The 22,320-nt window shown below is 35.7% G+C and overlaps 1 protein-coding gene across 2 annotated transcripts in view; it reads right to left on the bottom strand.

Annotated features, from left to right (window-relative positions):
* SSBP2 (single-stranded DNA binding protein 2) overlaps positions 1-22,320 on the bottom strand; it is a 245,209-nt gene that overhangs the window by 221,858 nt on the left and 1,031 nt on the right. The window lies entirely within an intron of this gene.

The following is a 22,320-nucleotide window of genomic DNA, read 5'->3' as shown; positions in this document are numbered from 1 at the left end:
CAATAATTCCACTTCTACGTAAATATCCAAGGAAAATGAAAACAGCATTTCAGATAACTAAGATATGGAAGCAACCTAATTGTATGTCAATTAATAAAGATGAATTACACACAATGAAATACTATTCAGTCACAAGATGGGCATGCTGTAGATTGTGACAACTGGATGGACTGTAAGTGCACTATACAAAGTGATTCTGTCAGACAGAAAGGCAAATACTATCTTCACACTCAAATGCAGAATCTAAAGACAACCAATTCATAATACAGAGAACAGATTGGTAGTTACAAGAGATGGTCCGTGAAGGGTGGGAAATATGGGTAGAGCTTGTGAAAAAGTACAAAATTCCAGTTATAAAAAGAATTCTGGGGGCCCTCCCTGGTGGCGCAGCGGGTTAAAGCACAGCACTGAGAATCTGAAGCCACTTATGCATGAGTTCGATTCCCGCCAGCCTCCTGCCCCGGAGGAGACCACATGGCGAGCCAGACCTCTCCTGACCCGCCCTCTGCTTCCCTCAGCAGTGTACTTCGTTGATCTGCCTGTTCTGCTCCCCACTCTGTCTCTGGTGAAGCCTCTCACCGCCCCTGAGCCTCTGGCCTGTACCCCAGTTCTGTATGAATAAATAACAAACTTTAAAAAAAAAAAAAAAAGAATTCTGGGGATCTCACATAAAGCATAGTGATTATCATTAATAGTGCCTTATTGTATACTTGAAAGTTACTAAGAAAGTGAATCTTAAATTTTCTCACACAAAAATGGTTACTATATGAAGTAATATAAATATTAGCTAATAATATACTAATTTTGCTATAAGTAAGTATCAAATCAACACACTGTAAACATTAGACTTAGATAATATAAGTCCATTATAACTCAACAAAGGTGGGAGGTCAAAGCTTGATTAGCAAATGCTAGGAAAAACAATGCATGTAGAAATGATAAGATACACAGATACATAGACACATATCAAGGCCAATATATGCAAAAGGACTAATGATTTAATAGTGAGTCTCTGCAGTCATGAAATTTAGTGTCTACAGGTCAATTTTACTTTGTATTACAGAATATGAATGAAGCAAACAAGGTGCTGGATGAAGAATAAAGAATTTATTTTAGAAAAAGTGATCAGAATACGTCTGCAGGATCTGATAGATTAAAAGAGAATCAATGATGAAAGGGCTGCTGAAGGAAGCACAAAGAGGGGGAAAGCATATCTAAGTTCTGTAATATCAGAAAGTTCACATAGGCAAGGACTTCAAGAAAGCTATGGAAACTACAGGATTATGACTAACAGGGAAACAGCAAGAGACATGTCTGGAGAATTAGGCAAGAACCAGATCATTCAGTAATCTGCAGGTTACAGTAAAGACTAAGTTTTGTTTAAATGGGGAGTGACATAATAAGACATAATTTAAATGTACAATGTCATTCAGAAATCCCCCCACCACACACTCCTTCATGGATTAACACTGACTAATTTGTTTTAAAGCTTCTATACCAAAAGTAGAAACAATGATACAGAGTGATGATTTTAAGTTTCCAAGTGAAAATCCTGCTTTTATTGCTTTTGGATATATACTCAAAAGTAGATTTGCTGGATTAGACAGTTCTGCTTTGACTGTTTTGAGGAGTCTCCATTGCTGTTCCCCATTTCAAAGCTTCAACGGTAGCACATTTCTTGTTCTCAATTATGAAAAGAAAATTAATAGAGTTACTCTAAAATGGCCTTTTCATACCATGTGACTTCCTTCAGTTCATTCTAGAATTTTAAACATTGGACACACTGTCTTAAGTATCCAAAAAAAAAAAAAAAAATCCTCTCCTGCTCTGTTTATGACTCCCTAGCAAAGTAATTTTGTGGAGCCAATTAATGTTTTCAGTCTCAACCTCTACTTTGTTAAAATGGAGTGATGCCTGACATTCTTCCGACACACTATGGTACTGTTGTTCAAAAGCAATAAGGAGAAGGTTATCAACTAGATGTAAACTAAAACAAACAAACAAACAAAAAAACTATATCTTTTATTGCTTTTGTAATCAATAAATTCTGGTTGCTTGAATGATATCCAAGTCATACTAAAACATAAAGGACCACAAACATGAATTAACTTTTGCAAGTAGAGAAAACAGTTTACAAATTGGTAGCTATGACAGGAAATAAAATCAAAATTATGGAATCCCTACTACATTTGTAGTCTTATACAATGCTATAGAATGCTAAGTATATACAATACATACAAGGAGTAACTAAATTGGTGCATAAAGGAAAATGAAGTTTCTCTTTAAATTACCAATTGAGTTTAAAAAAAAAAATCAGCAAACTAAAAAAAAATACTCACCCATATTTTTCAATATCAACATGTTAAGTTTATCTTTTATAAGTTACTGAATTAGATGGTATTTGTCCTTAAATAGTTCATCTAAATTAGTCTATTTTCAAGTAGGTTGAATGAAAAAAATTAAGAAACTGAATGCACATACATCCCCAAAAGGGCTTGAAGTTGTAGAAATGAGAAATGAAAGTAGATTAATAATAAATGAGTAAGTGACTGTGAATTAAGCACTGGAAAAACCTGACATGGACCACACATATACTGTTCTAGGAACTGAGAAATATTATGAACTTGACCTTCAAATTTATAGCCCAAATAAATAGTTATATAGCTAGATAAAAGATACCAAGTCTCCAACTGAAACAGCTAATTATGAAGGACACTGTAATGTTATCAAGCTCTTTAATGTAAAAGGGTAATGATTTTAGCATATATAGGTATATAGAGCAAATCCTGACATACAAGGGAGAAACGGGGGGGGGGGGAATATTCCCCCTCCCCTCAGTGGTTGTATTTTTTTAGCTATGCAAAATGATATATTTCTATCCTGTTCTGTGGAAAGTTATCATTAAGTTGATACCACCAAAATATGTAATTCTTACCAAATACAGCTTTTGCCCCAAGTTAAAATAAAGTACTTTACTCTCATTACTGAAAAGGTTCCGGAATACTTGGAAATTTTACAAAAAGCCACATCGGAAACCCCAAAAATATGCATATTTACTTGGGTTTTCGCAAATAAAAAGTGGACTTTCACCATTACAATCTGAAATATATTCTCCCCTATTGCCATAATTCTGATTTACATGTAATCTTTCAACTTTATACCATTGACTAGGTTTTTTTTTTTGAAATACAATCTTATAAAGGAAGAAAATATTTTCTATATCACAGTCCCAATCTAGGCAAGCTCTTCTAGTGTGGTATAATTTCAGCAGTTTCATTTTGAATAAGATGAACCAATATGATGAACATTTACCTGCTGTAATTCTCCACTAAAAATGTATTTATTGAGTAAACAAAATTATTTCTAATAGAATTTTTGCTGTGGTACAAAAAAAATGTAACCACCTTAACCATTTTTTTAAGTGTACAGGTCAGAAGTTACATAGCGTCACATAGTTGCATACTGTTGGGAATCAGACCTCCAGAATGCTTTTATTTAACAAAAATGAAACTACACCCAATTAAAAAAAATGTTCAATGGAAAAGAGGGTTCAAATCTGGATTCCACAAATACTGCTATGTGTGTAAGTGTCTGACTGCTTTTGCTTTGGATCCTTTGCCCATAAAACAGGACATAACTGCTCTCAGTGAAACTAAGATGATGAGTAAAGTCATCACTTTAGGCCATTTAAATAGGTTAGTTTATTTAAAAAGCTACAATATTTTCATAGAATTGCAAGTCACAGAACAGTCCACATGAATGCCAAAGTAAATGAATGGCTGGCAGTAGCCTATGAAAAAGTGTCTTCTGTTGAGTAAGGGAGAAAGATGGCCACTTCGCCTTAAGAAGCATCAGGCAAAATTGCCTCGTCATGCAAGAGTTGCAGTAACAACTCCAAAAAAGAACCTTAAAAAAGTCAATTACCTTATCCAAATATAATTCAATTAATGTGATTTTCTTAATTTCCAGATTTCAACACATCTATATTTAAAACATCATTCAAGCTAGAAGGTCTTTTTTCCTCTCTCTTAAGAATCACTTATTTGCAGATTATTTGAGTCAGTACCCAAAATTTTGTTTCTCTCCTCCGTTGGTTCTGTTAAACATAGCAAGATACAAGAAAATTCAAAATGGTACTTTCTTTTATTATAACAGTAACTTAAATGAAATGAAAAATCGCTATCATCAATTATGTCAGAAAAAGAAGCGCTGTTTTAACACTTCAGTGTACTGGATCACTGGATTTCAAGGCTTGAAAACTGGCTTCAAAAGATGGTTTTTATTTGATATGTTAAGTTTATCTTTGATGCTATCCAAATATATGAATTCACAATCTTAACAGTAATCCTTTAAAATGCAACATGAAAGGTAGGGGGAAAAATCACAATAATCTTAAGTTAGTAACTAAAATATCCAAAAGTGCCATAATGTTAAACCATCTGACTTCCGTTTTTTAATTCTTTACATTCAGCTTCTAATTTAATGTATTTCATTTTCTAAATATTTATTTTGCTTTCTCAAAATAAAGTAATCTGTGACTCACAGTAAGGGTAAACACTAACTTAAACATATGTTAAATTGACTGGTCCTTATGAAATACAGTACAGTAGGTCCCAAGAGTAACTTCATTTCCTTCAACGTCATTTTATTATACTGAGGAGACCAAACAAAAGGTGATTCCTGGCTGAGGTCACTGTATGTATGGAATCTGTACATGCTCCCCAGGTCTGCATGGGTTTTCTCCAGGTACCTCCGTTTCATCTCATTCTCGGAAGCTGTAGTTCACTGGCGTGTCTAACTTGCGCATGCCTGAGTGATGCAGGTGTTGAGTGTGCCCTGTGATGGCAGGGGGTTCTGTCCAGGGACAGTTCTGACCTTGAGCCCTGAGCTGTTGAGACAGGCTCTTTACCTATGACCCCGATTTGAAATAAAGAGGCTCAGGAATGAATGAATGAGTTCAAATTGTTTAATATTAAAAGTTTGTTATGTTTTTGTGACCAGAAATATGTCAAAGGAACTTAACTACTGTTTTTAATCAGTCTGGTTACAGGTAAATTTATTTCATTAATACACTACAATTTCCAAGAAGCCATCGATGTTAAGCAAGGACTTACTATATTAGTAATTTACAGCCCAGATCCCAACACATGCAATAAATAGTAACACCAATACATTCTAACTTTATTCTTAGCATCTTGTAAATAATGTTTTAAAGAAAATAGTTTGTTATTATATGTTCAACTTTGTATCAATCTGTATCAAGATTAAATGGAATTCTCAGACTTAATTTTTTTAAATAATATTTAAATACTCTACCAAAAGAAATGAAAATTTGCTTGCTTTTCCTGTTTTATTGCTTTTTATAGGAGCTTCCTCTTTTTTTTAACAAGTATTATAAATTACATATGCAAATAAAATCAAGAATGCAATCTGAATGCTGCTTTTAAGGTATACACCTTGCAGCTTAATGACTCAGTGGTTCACATAGAAGAAACCCTGACTATAGGTACAACTGACTTTTGAGCAGCTACACATATTACTAAAATAGAGTAGGTATGCCCTTTCTAGTAAATACTGGAAGAAGAAAAAAGATATTATCCCCCCACCCTGGCTGAGTGGATTGTTGGTAATTTCTTATACTCTAATTGTCCAGAATGAAATTAAAGAAATTTTCAATATATACCTTTAAATTGCTGGAAGGAAAGAGGTCTTCGAAAGTAATTCTAAAGAACCCCCTAACTTATCAGTTTGAAAGATGTAAATTTCTAAAATATTCTAACAGACTTGTTAAATATTGTAGCCTTCTTTATCAAAGTAAGTATGCCCAGGATCCCCCAGTAACAAATAAAAGGTCTTATTAGCTCATATAGTGTCAACTAGTCTTCAATAGAAACATTTAAAAAAAAAAATGAAGACCCTAGTAATTTTAGGATTTCATTGAATGGAAAAATGTAATTTGGTAATCAGGCAGAAAGGAGAATGTTATATAGTCAAAAAACAAGCACAGAAATAATAGAGAGCACTCCCATGACTTTCAAAAAGAAAAGAACAGTCTCCTTTCGTCAAAGTAAATTATGATTGTCTGGATTCCCATAAGTACATTACAGCTACAAAAGAAGGATCAGAAGCCCTCACTCAGGGGAAAACTCAGACTTACAACTGATACATCTTCAACAACATGTTATACATTTCACACCAACATATTATAATTGGCTAAATTTGGGAATTTAAAATCCAACAGCCCCTATCGTTGTCCTTTATGGTGCTCCAACTTTGCTGATAGTCCACACCTATTAGGAAATAAAACTAATAACCCTAGATCTTATTGTTTTCTTTCTAGATAATTCAGTGACCTGATCAAATGCCACAATTAGCCAGTATTTCCCTCTAACCATGTTACCTGGGAAACTGAAAGATCTCCTGTCTCAGTCATAGTGGCTACTTTTGTCTTAGGACCCTGAAGACCAAACAGTCCTTATTTCAACTAAAACTCTACACATTTAAAAAGATATGAAACTATTGTCTGCCCTATCAAAGGAAAGAAAGTCTAGAATTTTAAAAACATGAGTCTTGCAATGATCTGAAAAAAATCAAATGTAACTACAGAGACCATGTAGATACTGTATCATAAATAAATCCCTATTCATTTAAAGTAAATGGGTGAAATCATGACAGTGAGATTAGAATCAAGAGTTAAGACCTTTTTGTTTTACTTGGATTAAAGCTATCCTGGATGACTTGATAGAGGATATAGAACAGTGGCACCAATCTGTCCCTGCTGTTTCTTTGCCTTTTATAATTTCGTATATTAAAAATTCATTGCTTAATTTGCAGTTAGTTCCATAGTAATACTAGGAAACTGGGTAAAATAGAAAACATTATCAAGGTTTTTTTAAGATTTATTTATTTATTTATGCAAGAACTGGGGTACAGGATAGAGACGCAGAGGATGAGATGTTTCACCAGAGACAGAGTGGGGAGTGGAACAGACAGAACTACTGAAACACACTGCTGAGAGGAGCAGTGGGCAAGCCAGGAGAGGTCTGCTGGCCATGTGGGTCAGATCCCTGGGTGGGATAAAACCAGCTCTGCAGTGTCTGTGGATAGCATCAGAGTACTGTGCTTTAACCTCTTGCACCACTAGGGAGGGGCCCATTATATAGTAGTTCTAAGTAATCTTTAATACTTTAAAGGATTGGTAAACCTTAAATAGGATATTTTTTATTTCAGTTTTCATTTGCAGTTTGACACTAATATCTGCCTTCCTCTGCTTTATTCTAAGTGACAGCAGGCTATTCTAATGCAAACACAATTCTTACACATTTCAAAGCTCCTAGTCCTGCCAAGAGGACACACAAAATAGTGAGAAGTATATCCAGGACTTAAGCAAATTCTCAGTATATACCATATAGACAGCCAACCAGCACAGGAAAAGGAGTTCTAAAGCTCATGAGTCTGTTAAGTAGAGTTTTCTGAGTATTCATAATGAAACACTTAAATGTTCTATGCTACACTGGTTAAGTCAGTACTATCATTGTCTCTCTAATCAATAACTGACATCAAGACTATTGTCCTTATAGGAAGATTTTTCAAATATATGCCACTTGATTCCAAGTTACAAGAGAAAGTCAAATTGACCTACACATTCACCTCATTGTTGATTTTAAATTAATATAGGTATTCTAAATTAATGATCAAATGAAAGTACTGAAGAATTTTGCTTAGAACAGCAATGGCCACAAACTTTAGGTAATTTATCTCATTCTGGATGCTGTAAATTATGTTAACTTCCTACTGACAAAATTCTATTATAACTTATATATCTACGTAACAAAAACAAATCTTGTCAGTTATATGTCAAAGCTCTAATAATCATATTTATGTAAAAAGCAAATATGCTGCTATATTACATTAAACTTACCTAATTTAACCATACTTTTTAAATTAGGACTTTGTATTTTACAAAAGACAACTCAACAACATGTATAAACTATCCTATTGACAGGGCATTTCTGTATGTCCATTTGCTTTCCTCTGAGCCGGTTTCCTTTTTCCATGACAATAAACTGACTGGAGTCACTTTAAAAGCCTCAGCCCAGGACTCCAAATAGCCTCAGGATGAATTCATCAAGGCTGCCTAGCTTTCAAAAACTAGCCATTTGCTTATCTTCGTAGTTTTAGCACCTTTCCAAAATGACCCCTTCCCAAACACACAGAGAAGTAAGAATTAATGAACTTTCTGTTTCTAGAATCTATCAGCTCCCTCCCTCCCTTCCTCCCAGCTTCAGCTGAAGTATTTATCTTGCTCACTCCTCGCTAGCCTAGTAGAGTGCCTGTCCAGAGCAGGATCTTGAATAAGCATTTAATGAGTTTAATGAGAGAAAGAGGCAAATGATTTAAGGTTTTTTTAAGTTTTGTTTGTAAGGAATATATAAGGAACCAAGAAAAAGCCAAATGCTCACAAATGTTATCCTTTGTTGCCTCTTCCCCCCTTATTGTCAAGGGGCTTTGACACTCTTCTAAATAACATCAAAATTTGTACTTGCATGTTATGGATATAGAAAATAATCAGGATTGTTATATGATTATTTTTATGTTGTTTTAAGTGCTTAGCTGTACTTTAAATTTTTTTCCAATGCGAATGTTTATTTCTTAAATAAAAAGGATTTTAAAGAGTACTGTCATACACTGAATATAGGAGTTTATTCGAGCATTCGTATCTGTCCCTTCTACCAGCTTACAAAATAGAAAGAAAATTTAGAGATATCCTACTGGAAGAAGGAAATACCGTTTAAATAACCAGGAGAGATTTTTTAAAACACTTTTCCATCAAACTACTGCTTTAAACCACTGACAAGTAGGCATGGCAATTGGCTACTAATTTCTTTACTTTTTCCACAGTCCCACAGTAATTTCCTATTCATACTTGAAAAATGTTCTCTTTAAGATTCAAAATGATTTAAAAAAATCATTGACAAGTTATTTCTCTTTCCCAATAGTTTCTCAATTCTGGTTCTCTACCTTTGATCCTCCACCCAGCCCTCCCCCTGTTCAAAAACCACATAGCAAATTTACTCCCCAAATTCTCCTTCTCTAGATCTGAGTAGAACCACAAATTGAACTCATCTTCCTTTTCAAACCTATCTGTTCTTCCTCCTGTATTCAAAGTCTATGGCTAAAACTGCTCCCCATGAATATACCCATATCTTTGCACATATAGGCCACCAGGTTCTATCTATTCTACATCTTCAGATAAGCAATGTATTGCCCATAGTATAGAAAAGATGATTACACAGCAGCAAACCCATAACTTCCTAAAGGGTTTGTCTCCCCCACTCGCCCCACCTTTCATATCACTTCCAGAATGATTCTTCAAAAATGCATCTCAAATGATGTCACTTTTCTACTTAAAACTGCCTTCTTCCAGGTTAAACTGTCCATCTAGATCATTCTGGAAACAGCTGCTATTTAACCTGCCAAACTTATTCCCTATTGTACATCCAGTCACAAAAATTTTCTTGCAGTTCATCAAATACTCTATGGTCTTGAATGCCTCCATGTTTCTGTTACATGTTTCTATTTCTCCATTAGAAGTTCCTTTCCCCACCTCCAATTTGGCTAATGCTTGCTTGTCTTTTAATAAACATCCTCTTAGAAGTATTTCCTGACACTCTCTACACCCTAGACTAATAAAATGCCTCTTTCAGAACTCTCACAGCACCTCCTGCGTCCCCATCACAGTGTCCATCCCTGGGCTACAACCTCTCTGGGTGAGCAGTCCCTGCTGTGTCACTCAGATTTGACTCAAGAGGCCTCAACAGAGGCTGACCTGTAAGATGCCTACCACTTCTAACATAAACCAAGGAAGGGGAGACCACAGGAAGTAGAAGGAATGTGTTCTCTGCTTTCAAATCTATACTACATTTTAAAAACTAATTTTAAATACTATTTTGACAAAACTCAACTTTTGAAAAAGCTGTATTTTCTCAAGAGGTTCTATACAAAAACTGACGGGCCTCCCTGGTTCCACAAGGTGTTAAAGCACAGCACTATGAAGCTAACCACAGCCACTGCCACTGTAGCATGAGTTCAATCCCTGGCCAGGGACGTGACCCACATGGTGCAGCAGACCTCTCCTGTCTCACTTGCTGCTCTGCTCTGCAATGTATCAATCATTCCCCACACTGCTCCCTACTCTGTCTCTGGTGAACCCTCTTATCTCCACACCTCTGGTCTGTACTCCAGTTCTTGCATGCATAAGTAAACACATTTTTAAAAATTTAATAAAACCGTGAACATTGTCCTATAGTTTTAATTGACCCTTGCAGATTTACTCAGTCTCTGTGCCCCTCTGTGACTGATGGCAATGCCTCTGGCTCCCAGCTAGAGTCTACAGAAAGGAGGCAAGAGCTGATAAGGTAGGAAAAGACCACCCCCTCCTTGCCAGTCCACAATCTTATGATTGTGCTCTCCTTTTTCTCCCTCTCCTTTCCCCCTTACCTAAATTGTGGGGGCTGGCGTTAAAGCTTTCCATTCTGCTAATAATTCCTGGGTATTTTTTCATCTCTTGTTGGTTTTAATCCTACATTTACCTTCTTTAAACTCTCTTCACTTATCCTTTTAAGGGAGTCATCTAGTTGGGGTTCTACTAATACACAGAATTTTTTTCCTCAACTAGCAATGATTTTTCCATATAAATTCTCTTGATAGTTATACATCCATTGTACAGAAAAGCATGAACAGCTTTTAATGCTTTAGTATAAAAAGTTGCCTTCACCCAAATCTTCCATCACTGACCCAACAGTAACTTGAATTCCAGATTCATCTTAGTTCCTAAGATGAATTCCTACCTATGCATAAACAGTTATGATGACATATCTTTTGGTAAGAAATCTCACTCGAGAGACGATATCACCAAGAAACCACCAAGGTGGTTTCTTACTTTGCTCCTAAAAGAAACATCTAACAGTTAACCAGAGGACACTACAGTGACAGAGACCCAGTTTAGGGTAAAATGGAAACAACTTTTGGACATCGGAGACCAATACAGGAGACCAGGAGAGAAGTCACACTTCATGGGACAGGAAGAGGGTTAAAGAGAAATGCCTGGAGGTGGCAGTCCTGAGTGGGAGACACTCAGGGTTGCTGGCTTTGTCAAGGGCCCTGGACAAGGGAGAGCAGAAGCAGTGAAACAGACATCCTTAAGAGAAAGCAAATCCATATGGAGAAGCTGGGTGCTCTACTCAGCTCAGGCCCCAGCTAAGGAAACGCACAGAAAGCATTCTACACAGCATTCCGGTTGACTACATCTTGGGACTGGTACTGACCTCATGGGGAAAAAAAAAAAATCACAATACACAGTACTGAATTTCAGATCTGGAGCCAACAACCAAGTTCTACAAAGAACACACAGCTCAGCAAGGATGGACAGAAAAACTAAACAAAAACTTCCAAAGAAGGCATATAGCTGCCTAATGGGCACATGAAAAAAACGCTCCTCTCTTATCAGGGAAATACAAATCAAAACCACAATGAGATGCCACCTCACACCTGTAAGAACAGCCCATTATCCAAGAGACCAGAAAAAAACAAGAGTTGGCAAGAGTGTGGAGAGAAAGGAACCTCATATACTGCTGATGGGACTCTAGGTTGTTTTAAACACTATGATCCAGTAATTCTACTCCTAGAACTTTTCTGAGGAGCTACAAAAACACTATTTTAAAGAGATGTATGTACTCCTTTCACTGCAGCACTATTTACAACAACCAAACCATGAAAACAACCAAAGTGCCCACTTGCAAAAATGGTATATCAGAAATATATTAGAAATATATACATATGCACATATACGTATATATTAGAAATATATACATAGGCACACACACACAATGGAGTACTACTCAGCTAGAAAAAAAGAAGTGATATTTTGTCATTTAAGATAACATGGATGGAACTGGAGAGGATTATTGTAAGTGAAATCAGAAAGAAATACCAGCTGATTTCACTTATATGTGGAATATAAAGAAACAAACAGTCAAAACCAAAATCAAACACTAAAAAAACTGACTGTAGAATTGAGGTAACCAGAAAGTTATGGTAGGAGACAAGTGAAAGGGGAAAGCACACCCAAAGTAACTAAAAAGGTGGAAGCCTCATATACCCTAAATTATATATATTGTTGTAAACCACTATCTCATTAAAAACGAGAAATTAAAAAGTATAAAAATAAGTTCAGAAAAAAGAAATCTCATTCATGATTCTGTAAATGCACTAATAAAGTGTATTCATATCATTTTAATCCAATTATAAATGGCAACACATAATATGTGGAAAAATGAAAATAGTTTATTTTTTCTAGTAGTCACTATTTCATAACTGACTATAATAAATTCAATATGGTTTTACTAGCACTGCTACACAACATGGAACTCTCCAAATGCCCTTGTCCAAAAACAAACAAGAACCAACAGGCTATATGCAGTTGAAAGAGATAAGTGAGGAGACTCAATTACAAGAGTGAATTTTTTTCTATTACATATCTCTCTTCCATTTATTTCTGACTCCAAATTTTACCAAGTAACTTATGCCAGATTAGTTTGCCTCTACACACAGAAAGAGTAACGGAGAAACACCTGTACCTGAAATTATAACCTCCATTCTTAACTGGCATCTTCCAAGTTGCTAAATCTCAGATACCAGCTAAAGAATGTGGGGCTGGTTAGAGATTTTTTTGGTAGCTACAATTCTGCTCCTTTTTTTCTCTACTGCCTCCCACCCCAATTAAAAATGGTAGATGTACTTGAAGAGAACTATCCAAGGATTCCCCTTCTACTCCTCATCTCCACAATTCCCCCTAGTAAGCAATAAAACACACAGGCAACATAGGGAATGAAGTCAGAAATGAGCTGGAATCCAGACTATGTAGATTACTATGTGGCCTTCTTATCATGCAACTTCATTGAGATTGTTTCCCCATATATAAGATGGAAATTACATGTATTTTGTGAATTTGCTAGAAGGATTAAGAATCAGATTCAAAAAGACACATACTGGATGAGTCTACTTACACAAGGTACATAAAATAGTCAAAATCTTTGTGACAGAAGTAAATTGGTGATTGCCAAAAAATGGGGCATAGGGAAGTTTTTTTGTTTGTTTTTTTAAGTTTTATTTATTTATGCAACAAGTATATGTCGGAGGTGTGTGTATGGGGGGTGGGGGGTGATCAGAGGATTCACCAGAGTGGTGAGCAGAAGAGACAGATCTACTGAAATACACTACTGAGGGCAGTAGGTGAGACAGGAGGTCTGCTGAGCAATATTTGATCCAGACCAGGATCAAAGTGGTGCTATAGTGGCTGCCTATAGCTTCATAGTACTGAGAATTAACCCCTTCTACTTCCAGAGAGGGCAGGAAGAATTGATTTTTAATGGGCACTGATTTTGAGTTTGAGAAGGTGAAAAAGTTCTTGAGATGGATGTAGGGAATGGCTGCACAACTATCAATGTACTAATGCCACTGAAATGTACACCAAGTGATTAATATGTTTAATTTTGCTGCCCTTAAATTACTATGGTAAAACATAAGAAAGAATATTCTACCAGTTATCCATATCAAATGACTTTTCCCTCCTTACTGAGGGAAGCACAAAAGGAAAACCAAACCCTCTCTCTCCTGCCCACCCACTATCCCAGCTCTCCAAAGTGAAGCTAACTGACAAAGAGAGTTCATTGATCAAAATTAGCCTAACTTCACAAATCAGAAATCTAAACTACTCCAAATCCCAAACCAATCAGTTTATGTAACAAAAAGATAAGGATTTCATGTAAAAAGCAGATTTTAAGATGTAACACTTTTCAAGTTAATTGTGTGACTTAATTCATGTAATAATATATTATTTAATCAAAGTATTGACATAAACTGTCATCTAATCCATGATTCTCTGCTGATTTAAATACCTAAACTTTCTTAAAATATGTATGAATTTCTCATTTAAAAAATATAGGTGTATTATAATGAAAATAATACTGACCTTGGGGAAAACTAAATATGGCTCAGTTCTTCCATGTATTATCTGTATTACATAGCTGGATAAGGCAATTTCCATTTATAAATCTTATAAATCTTAGTAGTCGATTGGAATTATCACTGTCTTCATGGCATTGTGGTGAGATTTAAGTAACATACATTAAAATACCTTGAAACTACCAAGTAAATTTACATTTACATTATTAAATCTTTTGAAAGACAAAGAAAAAGATTATGCTTTCAAAAATTCCTATCTAAATATACATGTATCTAGCCCTCCCTGGTGGTGCAGTGGGTTAAAGCACAGCACAACAAGCTGCAGCAGCTTCATGCAAGTTTGATCCCCAGACCCTGAGGTGATCCACATGGCCCGGCAGATCTCTCCTGACCCACCCCATGCTCCTCTCAGCAGTGTTCTTTGCTCATCTGCCTATTCTGCTCCCTACTCTTTCTGGTGAATCCTCTCACCACTCCTGCACCTCTGGCCTGTACCCCAGTTCTCTATGCATAAATAAATCTTTTAAAATACATAAAAGTATCACATAGTTAATAACTAGTAATTCCCTGCAGTCCTGAAATTCACAGAATAACTATATTATAAAAAACTTTAGAGGTTAGGTATTAATCCTGATAGTAAATATTAGAATGTTGGGGGTGGGGGTGGGGGGACTAGGTATAGTGATATCCTCTTGGTATATACTTATAATAGGCTGTATTCATAATTCATTTAATCTGCAAATATCTCATCACAATTCCACACACAGTGCTAAGCATTAGAAACACACTAGTAAAGATGACACCATGATTCTTGTTCTTAGGGACAATCTAACAGTGATTAAACACACAAAACATCACACAAATAATTCAGAACTTGATAAGAAAAAGTAGAAGTTACTATGATTGTACTAATCTAATCTGAGAAATTTAAGTCAATTAAGCCATCCCAAAAGACTCTGTCAAGCCAATAGATTCAAGGGGTTCCATAAATCTTAGCTATTTCTATCATCAACATTATTTTAGAAATCCCTATACTCCACTGTCCTCATTAGGAACAAGCCAGATTTGGGAGATAAAGATACTCAGCCCCATTATCTTTATTTAAAACAGAATGAAAAAAGAAAACCAGACCCTCCACCCCAAAACCACGCTCCAGGAAACCAACTATTCGTTCCAAATTTGATTCATACTTTACATATCTCCAAGCAACTGGGCTGATGCTGAGGTTTCTCATTGGTAGTATACGATTTAAACGCTCAAACACCAAATCTTCTCATGGGTGATTATTTCCATATTACTCAAGTTTCTGCTTAAATGTCTCCTTCTCCAAGGACTTTCCTGACTAATCTAAAGTAGCTTCCTGACTACTCTCTATATTACATCACCTTACTTTATTATACTTTTATAGCATGTATGACTATCTAAAATTGCCACCACTAAATTTATTTACTTGTTCATTATGTTTCTCCCACAAACTTCAACATTTCATAAAACAAGGATCCATTTCATAGCCCATATCCTCCTCCATCTTTTTTTAACCAAAGATTCTCTGTTTTGTGTAGGTATTTCAGGTAAGGGGAAGCAGTTCAGAAGCTGACTGATGATAAAATCAATTATGGTAATCTCATTACCTTTCACTATGACTGATTTAGGGAAGAGAAGTTTACAGTTTGTTTCTGTAAGTCATAAGAAACTATTTAGAAGCAACTTCCAGAAGGACTTCCTCCCCAACTGAGACATGAAAGGGAAAAATGCCCTCCCCTTACCTTTACACTTGGGTGTAGAGGAAGTGACACTGGCAGCATGAAGCAGGGATGCTGCATTGAGAAAGAAACCACAAAAACGGCAGAAAAACTAGTCCTGAACCTTGATATTTGGATTCACTGAATTCAACTTTGAAACTACCTTTTCCAGACACCCTGTTATGTGAGATTTATTTTTAAACCCTGATCAATTTCACCGTTTTGTATCTTGTGTTTTGATACCTGCAGCCAAAGCAAGATAAACTCTTCAAGCCTCTGTTTCTTCTATAACATAACAGAAAACAGTATCTATAGTCTCTGGGTTCTTGAGGGGATTAAATGAGATGCAGTGAAGTATAAAACTAAAATTATCAATAACACTGCTGTTATTATTAAAATAACCTATGACAAAAATATAAGTGTTTCATGTGGCAGTACTGAGGATTTTATTATTTCGAAGAATATATAACAGAGTAGAATAGTTCATTTACCTAATTTTCTTGCTCAATACAGTAGCTTTTCTTTCTCAAGTAGGTAAATACAAGGAGAATCAACACAAGTATCAGGTCACTAAAGAAAAATAAACATTGATTTGAGGTAAGAACTATGTTTGGCAATAACTCCCCTCTTCACGTACATGGACAGAGAGCTACAGATAAATTTTTATTTACTTTTCCTGCCATCACAAATATCTCATCACTCTTTCAATATGGCTTAAATTATACTAATTAAAAAGCAAAACTATTAGTTATTAAAAGCTAATAGTGCTTGGACAGAAATTCTTTAAGTATAGAAAAAAGTGTTATACTTTAGTCTCTACTTTTTTGTGTGCTGAACTATTTATTTGCTATGCCATGATACAAAATTAGTACAAAAGCTCAAATAGAGGTGACTGCCAGGTCTTGGGTCAAGCTCACTCCATCTGAATTGTATTTTAAAATGTTATGATGGCTCATTACTGTCAGAAAGCTGTTGAGAATCTAATATGTAATAGAACAATCAAAATCCTTAAAGTAAAATATGAGGGTAGTTTTGTCATTGCTAAAGCATTGATATCAACTGGTTTATCTTTCAAAGATAAACAAAGGATACTAATTCTTTCCTTACATTAAAACTATCCAAATTCTTATAAGCCCAGATGAATTTTTGGTCCTGTCAATATTAGAAAAACATTATCAGATCCACTTTCAGAATCTTTAACTATTAACCTACCTTGATAAAATGACCAGCTACCCATTATATGACCAATCATAAATTTGGATAGCCTGCAGGATTATTAAAAGTTACCTGAGATGTTAAGGTATAACACTGTCCCCCCAAACATATAGATTTTTAAGCAAAGAATTAATAATTTAATAATAAAAATACTTTGTAAATAACCTGGAAAAGCTATTCTCCCTTTTGTATACCACTTTACCAAATGTTCTTCAAAGTCCTCTTAAAGAGCTTTATACCTTAACATCTCAGGTAACTTTTAATAACCCTGCAGGCTACCCAAATTTATGACTTGTCATAATGGGTAGTTGGTCATTTTATCAGAATAGGTTAATTGTTAAAGATTTCTGAAAGTGGATCTGATAATGTCTTTCTAATATTGACAATTACAACTTAGGCTGAGAAATATTAAAAATAATTTCCACTATTTCTCTGCCACTACTGAAATCAAGTCAGACATAAATCTCAGTGAACCACCCTTTAGATTATTTCTTGTAGAATGCACAGGGTTTTGTTATAATAGTCAAATAACACTTATGTAAAATTATGCACGTTAATAAACCTTATATGGGAAGATGTTCCACAAGTAAAATACAAACTATTAAGAAAATTTTTTAAATCTAGATAGGAGTATTTTATTCCAAAATCTACAGATTTTAAAAATATATATCTTATTCTATTGCTCAAATACTATTTTAAGTTTTTCCTTTGGGAAGCAATAAGTTATTATTTTAGCATATATTCACAGGGGCTCACGTATTACTGATTCTATGTCACTAGTATGTAAATACTGCATATCATTCCCACACACTGTCCAAGCACCACTATACACAACAGTGGAGAATACTCCCTTTATTCAAGAACAAAATTATAATTATTTTCAATAGGTTTTGTTAAGTTATATTTTCCCAGCAATAGTATGCTGTCTTCTAAATCCAGTTCATAAATCCTCAATCCTCTATTCCAGAATTAATGTAACAACTGTAATCTCTATGGAAGCCAAGAAGATTCTAAATTCAAACTGCATTCTACAAAAATTTTACTTCCAGCTCTCAATTACTGGGATGACAAGTGAACAAGCAGCAACCTGGATATACTAACACACCCCCACAGAATGTTTTAACTTAAAAAAAAAATCTATCTTCTAATTATAATTGAAGAGATCACGATTGAAGTGTAGAAATCAATCTTAGTTTTTCTTCCTGAAAAAATACATGACAATATAAATACAATTTATGAGTCAAAATAAACACTGGATAAACAATACTAACATTTAACTTTCAACATCTCAGGTTTTCTTTTCTTTAGCTATGTTCCTTCAGAAACATTTTTTTCCATATGCTTAAAATAATAGAAAAGAGATAAGTCGATAGAAAGTTCTCACAGTTGATATATTAGATGCAAGTTGTTTAATATTTTGGAGGCAACATCTTGAGGTCTGGTAAAGGAAGAGTCAGGTAGTATCTTGCAGAGAATTTCATCCCCAAAAGGAATTCCTTCATTAGTTTTAGAAAATTCAAACTGTAAAAGTGCTCACCAATTAAGTTTCTGGAATGATCTGTACTCTGCACTTGTCTTTACTTCTTTCAGGAAGGAAGAAAAATATGGTTTATAATTTTTAGGGTGGAAATTAATAGTAAAAAAGGAGAACAAGGTAATGCTGGCAAATTCTAATCCCTATAAACTCTTTTCAACATAGAGTAGTATTTAAATGTTCATCAGACTATAACCACTTAAAACTGTAGCCACTTAAAAAATGAGTATGTGGTACTTAATTTTTTGGTATCTTCACATGAATGATTTATAATTTAAAAACCAAAGTTTTCAAAGTCTGAAGTTAGATTCATAGTTTGATTTCTATAATTTCTGGCTACTTTACTAAGTCTGTCTGCGTAGCATGTCCATCTTATGCCCAACTCTACCTTACAGAAGAACCATGTTACTATGTAATTTTAAAGGATCAAATAGTTGAATAAAAAATAATCAGTACTCCTCTATTTGCTTAGTCCTTTCTGTGACAGTGTGGCTTAAACTTCAGCAATGTTTCATAAAGGAATTGTGCACAATCATAATGTCTAATTTTGAAATGTAAGTAATAAAACAAAATTCTTGGGAGAAAAATCTAAAGAATAATTCTTCATTATTTTAGGCTTCTAACTTTCCGTTCTAAAATTTCTATGCCTTCCCCACACCATACCAGTCTGTCAAAATGAAGGTATAAGCCTCAGGGTACACTCATGATTAAGACTGCATATCTGATTAAATCTTTTAAAATCTATTATATCTGATTATGTAATGCTGTTACCTAAATCTGTAGCATCCTACCCTAGATCAAGAAGGCAATCTGGGCACACCAAAAAAATGTATCATTTAGCTTCAGTCACAGGTTCAAAAAGAGAAATCCAAGTTACAAATCCAGCTAGCCCGGTATTTCTTGGTCAGTTACTTTTAAACTAGTCAGAGTTTTAGTTCTCTTATATATCTGTAGTGGGGGAGGAGGGGGGAGAATCAATATCTTGCAGAATTTTGGGGAGAATCAGAGAATAAAAATAATTTGCTCAACACAGCAACTGGCACATAGAAGATAATAATTAGTATAGTTATAATTGGTTATTTTTTGAAATACAACTGAACTTGAGAAGGTGGAACTCAAAACTTTCAAAGTATTTTGGAGATCATTGGAAAAAATGTTTTCATTAAAAAATTCATTTGAGTATAACATCTGCCTGTATTAAATATCTGTTGCTGTTGACATTTGAAGGCACTATACTTAATGTCAAGGATACCTCAGAGAAATTAGATGTGTCATCACTTGCCCTCAAGAAACTTGTATTTTAGAAGAACCTAGACATTAAATAATCAATTACATAGTTACTTAATTACAATTGTGATCAGTCTGACAAAGAGAGGCTGCAAAAGTGGGAAATGATCTAACAGATCAATGAACTGAAATTTCTACAAACATCCCACCTCCCTCCAAGGGTTTTCAATCATCTTCTCTATATTACAATCCAAACCTTTGTATGGACTTGATCTATCTGGTTTTTTAAACAATAATTAACCTTTCTCTGGTCATTTTGTTGTTTGTTTGGAACTGAATACTGAAATTATAGAAGCTAAGATCTACAAATTAATTTCAAGTATTCCATACCATAGTCACGCCTTAATGAACAAGAAAGCAAATGTACCATATAGGTAAGCACTTGTCAGCTTTCCACTATAAACTAATGTTAGAAAACATTTCTTGACAGATTACAAAGCTGACACTTTTATTTCATGTGTTTGTCATTATTCATGACTCATTTTTCAGAATATTGTTAAAGTAAAATATTTACATATTTATACTGAAAACTTATTTACTAAGTCACTTATTTCTGTGACTTTTAAAAGCAGAACAGTTCTAATTTGCTTACTAAAAGACCAGTCAGATAGCTTTTAAAAAAAAAAATCTGTCCCCTTACATTTTTTTAAATTTGGTGACACCCATCTCAAAGACATCATCAGGATTCCTGGAGTCAGAAGTTAGTACACTACACTTCCGCATAGTAGTGCCAGTACAGCCCCAAGTAAACATAAAGGGGAAAACTGAACCACCAGATCAATTGTCCCATCAAAATGAAACTAAGTTGATTCTATAAAATGGAACCTGCCTCAATGTTTGACTTAGATTCAAACAACATTCACCTGGAAATTAATACAATTAACCCAGGACAGGCGTTGTCAATTCTCCAAAAGTGGCCTCTTCACCTCTATTTAGTTCATAAGGCAAGCCAGTCCAGGATTATAATGAATGGAAGAAAAAAATTTAAATCAAATAGCACCATCTAGCAGAATCCTCACCACTTTGCTTACAAGAGTAGATGTAACTTGTTCAGTTTGAAAGCTTTAACAGAAGAAGTGGTATTATTTGTTTTCCTGACAAAAATTAGAGTTAGAGCCAGAAGGACCACAAACGCACAAGTCCAACCTTTATTATGTCAGATACTTAAAAAAATTTTTTTACGAAGTTTTCAGGATACTGATTAGCTTCAGCCATCCCTGGGAGTCTAACTAAAATCCAAAATACTTTGACTCTCAATCACTCGCCAAATAATCTGCCTTCATATGTGTAATTCCTTCACCTCTAATAATAGGAAACCCAAATACTACATAATCATTAAAACCTCCTCCTTCCAATGTTTTTATTTTTTCGGATATATTACAACCAAATGATTAATGCACACAAATAAAGAGTTATTTCAAAACTTCAATTCCAGTAACTGCTGTTTCTTAACCAGCTACAATCCTCTATCTTTTTATATATTCTTTGTCACAGCAACAAGATTGTGAGTCTTGTTTCTCAGGAAGTACCTCTAGAAAGAAACAGAAGTAGGGGGTGAGCATCTCTTTTTTTGTTTTGCTACATCAAGGCCTGCCACCCCTAAATCCTATGGGAATTGTGTGTATTGCTGCCAACAGGAAGATTAGGAAATGTTCCCATCCCTAGGGCACAAGAAACTTTCAGGACAAGACTACTAACCGCCTAAAGCAAGGAGGGAAACTCGGCTGGGTGCACTACGGTTTTTATTTACGCAGCTATTTCTGTGTGCTAGGTAACCAACCAAAGCAGTTTTGAGAGATGCCCTCAGACTATTCCCCCAAGTCTGAACCCCTTCGGAAAGGCAGAGTGGATTCAATGACAAGGATCTGCCTCACCCCCAAAGAGGAGGTGGTGACTGGCAATCACTTATCTGCTGTACAGAAAAGAGGGGTTCTTCTTCGGTGGTCACAGGCTCTATTCGCTCTCATTTTTAGTAACACCCAAATCACCGTTACAAGTACGTAAGAACAGCAGCAACAGTCCAGCTTTGCAACGTGCCTTGACGGCGGCATCCCCAGCCCGGAGGGGCTCCTTTCTCACCAGCTTCCTCTGAGCTCCCACTAAAGTTAACACCTGTATCTCCCACAACCCAGATCAAAAAACTCCGCCCCACCCCGACCTTTCGGTGCTTCCCGCAAATCCTTTCTCAGGCCACTGCCTCCTCCCCACGGCGCAGAGCCCTCCCCCTGGTCCCCCGATGCCAGCCGCAAGACCACCGCCCCGGAGAGATCACCCCTCCCGCCATCGGGGTCACCGCCGCCGCCCCCATGTCGGGGAGGCAAGTCTCCCAAAAAAGTTCTCCCGCCGCCGCCGCGGAGTTGGGTCTGCTACTAGAGGCAGAAACGCCAGCCAGCTCCAGCAGATCCCGCTGCTCGCCAACTCTTTTCCTCCCCGGGAACTCGGTCCTTCTCAGTCTCCCAAACTTCAGCGGCGTACCCGGCGCCCACCTCCCCAAACGCAGCTCCCCCAGGCGCCGAG

The sequence above is a fragment of the Condylura cristata genome, unplaced genomic scaffold (assembly GCF_000260355.1).
Source record: "Condylura cristata isolate star-nosed mole 26May11 unplaced genomic scaffold, ConCri1.0 scaffold00007, whole genome shotgun sequence".
In the NCBI taxonomy this organism is placed as follows: domain Eukaryota; kingdom Metazoa; phylum Chordata; class Mammalia; order Eulipotyphla; family Talpidae; genus Condylura; species Condylura cristata.
Note: the sequence above shows the minus strand (reverse complement) of the source record. Positions and strands in the feature narration are given on the sequence as shown.